Source organism: Alosa sapidissima, chromosome 18, assembly GCF_018492685.1.
Source record: "Alosa sapidissima isolate fAloSap1 chromosome 18, fAloSap1.pri, whole genome shotgun sequence".
Taxonomy (NCBI): Eukaryota; Metazoa; Chordata; class Actinopteri; order Clupeiformes; family Clupeidae; genus Alosa; species Alosa sapidissima.
The window spans coordinates 17,840,607-17,847,679 of NC_055974.1; the positions used below are offsets into that span (position 1 = coordinate 17,840,607).

A 7,073-nucleotide genomic window follows, 5' to 3' on the forward strand; every position below is an offset into this window, starting at 1 on the left:
TTGACTTGGAGAAATCACATGCGCCAGCCCATTCACAAGTGTATAGAAATACAGTATTTATATCTGTTGATATAGGACACTTGGGCCAATCACATGGTTTTCAAAAAAGTATACCAACATGCCAGAGATGTCAGCGGCTGGGGTTGTGTGTCACAGCATGCTTTCCACAGAGGGGGTCTCGGGTTTCACTCGTGGCTGTTTGGAAAACAGTTTCGCAATCAACACCACGGATAAAGTAGGTGAGCACTGTCAGAGGCCTATGGAGTAAAGGAGGCCTGTCGCCATGGAGGCCTATGGAGTAAAGATTTCCAACAGCCATGCATTTCACCACTAAACTGTACCTTGTATCATGGAACAGTTGTAATCTATTACAATAATTCACCTGAACCATATTAGAGAGCATGTGTGTGTCTATATATATATATATATATATATATAGACACACACACACACACACATATATATATATATAGTCCTATATATATATATAGTCCTAATTGATTTGCATATCAATTACGTCACCAGGTCGTGACCCCCCCCCCCCTCCCAAACGGTGATAGCCCTTTAATGCCCCTTTACACCTGTTTGCTTTTCTCCTAGGCCTACTGAAATAGGCAACTTTAAGAGCCTAAATTAAATGTTTAATTTAACATACTTGTATATTAGGGTAATTGATACACTTTACACTTTTGTACATATTGTCATAGTATACACCAGAATGAGCATTAAGTGGCTGAAAATCAGTCATTTCCAACCTATTCCCAACTGCTGCCTTTGCTTTGCACAGCTTGAAGTCTGATTATAACTTCACCATAGGCTACACACAATTTAACCATACAACAATGGCTATATTTTGGATTTATTTAGTTAATGTCACTCAGACAGGCCGACATATTTTTTTCCCTCAGCCGACAGTCTGTCCTGCATTGACAACATTGAGGCGACATAGCCTAAACGAATGCTTTAGGTTTTTCTAACTTGTATGCTCGATTTTGAACTATCTGCTTGTGAATGAAGTTGTAGCCTACTTTCCTTTGTTGAACGGTGCTGGAAAGCGTGTCCCTGTTTCCCTGTCATCATGTCATTGCTCTCGTCTCGTTGACTCTGGTTGTAATCTCACCTGAAGTTGCTGCACCTTCCAATAACGTTGTCTGAGCTGTTAGATCTATAGAACATCTAGTTCCGTGGATAACATGGGCTGATACTACATAGGCCAGTCATTACTTTTATAATCATGGGGCAACGCTTTGGGCGAACTCGATGTAGGTTAATTCACAAACGAAACAGGCATAAGACTCTTACACAGCACAGCCGAACTCACTGCTCACTCATAAGAGTAAAAAGGGACGTTACATGCCATCACATCAGAGTCTCAAAAAGTCTCCAAGAACGCCAGAAAAAGTAGCTAGATTTGTCGCTAGTCGCTTTTTACAAAAAAAGTCGCTTGGGGGGTCTGAAATCTCGCTAAATATGGCGACAAAGTCACTAAGTTGGCAACACTGAGCCTAACCCATGCACAGCTGTAACCAGAACCTTGGAATGCGTACACGTTTTGTTCCACTAGCGCCTTCAACAACGAGCACCTACCATTTTCTAAAATAGGGGGAGGGAACAAACGTTTTGTATAAAGACAGCCCAGTCCAATAATCTTACGACTTCAGATGCGCTTTGGGAGATGTCTTTCGCACAATTTATCTACATAGACTTTAAAGTAAAGCGCGAACGGTAATTAGACCATCCTTATGGTTTTGTGGGCCATGAAGACCCCCCCTTGCTCCTTTTAAAGGAACTCCTACCGTGTTACTTGATTGACGGCTCCATATTTTCTGGTGGATTTGTTTTCTGTTGCCCGAGAAAGGAGGGGGAAAAAACGGGGATAATTTTGAGAGGGAGAGAGAGCGGTGGAAAAATAACGACGGTGCTGGAAAGTGAAAGGCAAGGAAGAATACTTTGAACAACTGAAGAGAAAGCAGGGGAAACAACATCTCCGACGCACTGGAGTCGAAGTTGTGTCATTTACACATTTAATTATTTTGCATTTTCTCCCTCATCACATTTTTGTTGCTTTCAAGGTAAGTTATTTCTTACAATTTCTGAACCCACAGTCTAGATCAAATTTGTCGTGTCTCAGTGGCCATTTTATATTGAAAAATGCTACCACCCTGTTCATCGACTTATTGAACTTATTGTGTGGTTTTGTCAATATCTGTTTGAAATGTCTGCGAATATGTCTGGTTGTAGCCTATTAATCCCTGGAGTACTCCATCCCGTCAGATCACGTAGCCACGTCTATTATCCTCATCTGTTTGTCTTCTTTTGTTGTGAATGATCTGGAAATTATATCTATTTAGTCATTGTGGTTTAAGCATAATCCAAAAACCATTAGGCTACTGACACTACTGTATGTGACATTGATGATGATGATGATAATAATAATAATAATAATAATAATAATAATAATAATAATAATAATTTCGGCTCCAAGCTATATGCCTGTGTGTTGGCATGTATGTGAGCGTGTTTGTGTTATGTCTGAGTGTGTGTGTGTGCACAGGCATGTTTTTGTCGACGCACGTGTGATGTTGCCATTGATGGTCTTTGTTTCCTTCATTAAATGTCTGGCGGAGAAGAGAAAGGGGACGTATGTGGGGGATGAAGAAAGTGTGAGAGGGCGTTTGGAGAGAAAAGGAAACAGAGGGAAGATTGCATGTTAGAATCGCGCGGTATTGCATACTAATATGAGGGCAAATTGGTAACCAGGCGTCAAACCGTGCACGTCTTTAGAAGTAGTGGGCAAAGGGGGCAATGCTGTTGCATCCGACTCCAGTCCTCAGAGGTCGATAATACATAAGGACAGCAATAAGCTGAAGTGGTTTTGGAGGCATTACTCGTAGAGGATTAGAACCACATATAACGACAACCACACAATCTTTCGCGAGGCTTAATGTGTGCATTAACGCTGTTTAATGACACTTCTGGATTTCACAGACACATTGTTTTTTTGTTTTGTTTTTTGTATGTGTGCGTACGTGAGTGTACGTGCGCGCGCATTGATCTATACTAGCTGGCAGCTGGCTTTTAACAAACTCCGTGTGTATCCAACCGATTGTGAGTGTGTTTGTGTTTGTGATCAGTAGCTATGAGATAGGCTGGGTGGGAAGAAGGGGGTCATGGGCTAGACGCTCAAAGATGGTAGCGCGAGGACCTCGCCAGAGGGAGAATGTGTGTCAATGTCAAACGGAGGTGTGTCGCTCGCGAGGTTGACTCATCGGCTCTCCATGCGCGCTCAGCGCCTTTGCTGGCAGTGTAAAAGAGACTCCAAAGCATGTATGAAGTAGTACGGGGCGAAAGTGCCATACCATCACCAGTGACAGCTATAGCAGAGCTGTCATCAAATGTGTACGGTACGATCATGATACTTAGTGCACTAAACAATTTGTGCACATTCTGATATTGCAATCTCAGTGACACAGGCGCAAGCGCTCACACTTAATGTCTACACACACAGACACAGGGATACACACAAACAAACAAACAAACAAACACACGCGCGCGCGCACACAAGCACATGCACGCGCGCACACACAAACACACACACACACACACAGACGCACACCCCTGTCTCGTTCACACTCTTCAGACTGCAGCCGACTGTTGCGCAGCTGGCGGTATGTGCACCACTCTCGCCGTGACTCATCTCATCCATACAGCCTCGGAGCCCTCAACCCAGAGAGCCGCATTGAGGGTAATTGCGTGGGCTCTCTGACTGCACGGTAAAGACGTGCCACGCAGAGAGAGAGAGAGAGAGAGAGATGGTATTGTAAGTCCGGCCAGTGGGCGAATGTGCCGCTGTGTCCATTTTCAGTCGTGTATTTTTAAGGCGTTTTTCTCCTGCGCTATTAATGGCTCATGCATTTAAGGGTTTGGAATGTCTCCCTCCTCCTTATGATGCTACTCTACACCACCCAAGTTAATTCCACACCAATGGGCTCACCAGTATACCATCTCTCTCTCTCTCTCATGCCCACAGTGGCCACTGGCCAGTAATTTACGTTTACAAATAATGAGATCTGCCTCTTCAGATCTCTTCTCCAAGCTTCCTAGCATGCTCCACATTCTAAACATCCACACCCTCTCTCAGGCGCAGATCATAAGTGACAGTTCAAGGGCTAACCCACCCACTGCTGTTTGTGTCTAATATCACCTCCAAGCCTGCAAATAACCAAGGCTGCGGACACAGATTAAGATATATTAGGCTATGTGTGCTTTTTACAGACCAAAGTGTGGTTTGAAGAGGGATGTATTTGTAGGCATTTGTAACTTTGCCTTAGTAACAGAATGTCCCGCCTAGGGTAGACAACTGAATTACTAGACAGAGGCTGATTTACCAAAATACAAAAATAGATTTTATTTACAACCACTATTATTTGCAAGGTTCTGAGCGGTGATTTTCTCACAAGAATTAGACAGTAACAGGCACCCCACACAGACAGGCAAGGGAAACAAAAAGGGGGCAGCTATCTACTATAGCCACTGCTGAGGGACGGATACGGGTATCAGGCCAACCACGACGAAGTGGAGGCATAATAAGGCGTAGTACCCAGACTGAACACAAGGGGAGGGTCTGTGGGACTGCAAAACAATTCACACACACTAGAAGAAACTATTCCGTAAGTGTTTAAATGGGAAACATTACTTTTCTACTCACAATGGTGATACACCCCAAAATGGGCACACAATGAACCCAGTAACTTCTTGATACTATAAATAGTGCAATACATCTCAAAATGGGCAAGCTGATATATGCACACACACACGCACACTATGAATAGGCTAATGCAGGGGGAGGGGGATAGTTGAAGAGGTCAGATCTGGATATCACGGACTCAGCCCGCAACACAAAGTGCAAGACAACTATACAGTAGAGCTACACAAAGAAAACCCAAACAAAACATACAATTTTCCACAAAACAAAATAACAACCTTTGGGTACACTGTTACAAAGTGGCCAGGGGAAAACCGTGATTGACCGCTTTATGCTGACGTTTGAGGGTGCGGAGAAACGGCACACCTCCTGAAATAGACCAGCACAGAATTACATCAATACATATGTAAGAAGTCCAATATAGTTATACTCAAAACCAAAACCTGGGACCAAAAATCGGCCCTGGCATATTTGGCCCAAGCGGCCCTCAAATCGGTCGGGCACACCTAATTATATACAAAATCTTTGCATTACCCTTAAATATGCATTATTTTCAACTGTCATGGAGCACTGAAAGTGATAGGCCTCACTGGCTATCACTCTCACTGATCAGAGGTAGCCATGGAGTACATGATCTCCATATTCAAGTAGCCTAGGCTATACAAGCAATTATTAAAGAAGAGTTTCTGCTTGAATTCAAAGTATCATTTCAAATTATTCAATAGGCTACATTTATACAATGCTCAACTGACAGCAGCACCAAACAGTTACTAAATTTGCCTATGTGTAAAGAGCTAAATTGTAGTAGACGTTAATCACTGTAAGACAACTGAAACACAAAATAAATAGGGCTGTTGCTGGAAATATTTCATTCCTGTAGGCTATACTACATTGCTGGTACATTATGGAACATTATAGCTACATTAACTAATTATCTTTAATGTCTTCCAGCCTATCGTATAGGTTACCGTATATTAGTTGGCTTGTGCATGAATATGACTTGATGTTTTGTAGCCTACATTTCCGTCAGTCTACAGTCTTTTAGCCCATCTTTACCATGATAATTAACCGTTCCAAGATAGAACCCTTTCGACGCTCTACTTTGAGAGACCAACCACCACTCATGCCATCGATGTTGAATTTTGGGTGTCTGACGGAAACTGATCAATCTGACCAACAATTAACATCGATTTGACACTCTTTTGCTGTCCGGGGTTGCAAATCATTCATTTAGAACATTTAAGTTAACGCTGTTTGTTATTATAATCACAGCACGTTAATCATTACATTATCGCAATTAATAAGTCATCATAATCATCATCGTCAGCATGGCATGTCACACATAGCCTGCTCCACCACTGAGTTCTTATAATGTAGGCCTAGCCGCAAGGCTCCACCACCTGATCACTGTCCCTCTGTATGCTTGCTTACATCCTCGTTCAAACTCAACGAACTTCAACATGTTGCTGACATTTGCTAGCCTACCTGCAATATTGTATTTTTGAATTTTCATTGGTGTTACTTTTGCACTATTGTCACTATCCGCCGCAATTTCGTGTAGGCAACTTTGATTAACTTCTGATGGCTCACAAAATCCCGGCTCTGGGCCAAAATACGAGGGGTGGGCCTGACGTGAGCTGTTATTGTATCAGTCGAGTGTCAATATGGAAATGTAACCAGTGGGCCGCCGATTGTCCTTCCTTTGCGCCGATCGTTGGCCAAAATGATTAAATTATATATATAGCCTATTCTATCGGCCCAAAAGGTGCGTCGGCCTACCGGGAAATGTCCGGTATGCCAGATGGCCAGTCCGCCCATGCTTCGGAGGGACAGCAACGAGAAAGCAGACACCAAACGCCACCAAACAAATCTCCCAGCAAGACAGCACAGGTCAGCTTTCGCGGGGTCATTAATTTAAAAAGAAGAATGCTCTACGTCAGGTAAGCCTCGCAGCCAGGTGAAGGCGGAGCATAGGCAGGGATCTTGGGACATGTAGTACACTTGATCTACCCGTTACACATGTGTTACTCATTTGTAAAATTTGTCCTTGCTCTCCCTCTAAATATCCATCGAAGTTGAATAGCTAAGTTTTTGAGTTTCAGCACCTTGGATAGCTCCCGTGAGAATGCATTGGAACTGACTGTGATTCTAAAAAGCAGTAGTGATTCCTAGAGCTAGCTATCTATAGACAGATTTATTTTATATTGATGTTGACTCTCATTTTTAATGACAAAAATGTATATGAATGTTGATCTAGTCAGAATCATGTTTCAGAATTTCGATTGTTTTATCCTAATAGATAGTAAATGGTTGGTATCACAAGATCCATTAATATCGGCAGGGAACAATCACTTCAATAGAACTACAT

At 42.7% G+C, this 7,073-nt stretch overlaps 1 protein-coding gene across 1 annotated transcript in view; it reads left to right on the plus strand.

The window, feature by feature from the left end:
• Positions 1-1,663: 1,663 nt before the first annotated feature.
• Positions 1,664-7,073, plus strand: part of ndrg2 (NDRG family member 2) — a 35,985-nt gene continuing 30,575 nt past the window's right edge. The window contains exon 1 of the mRNA XM_042069295.1: positions 1,664-2,072. The gene's annotated coding sequence lies outside the window, so the exon portion shown is untranslated. The remainder of the gene's footprint in view (positions 2,073-7,073) is intronic.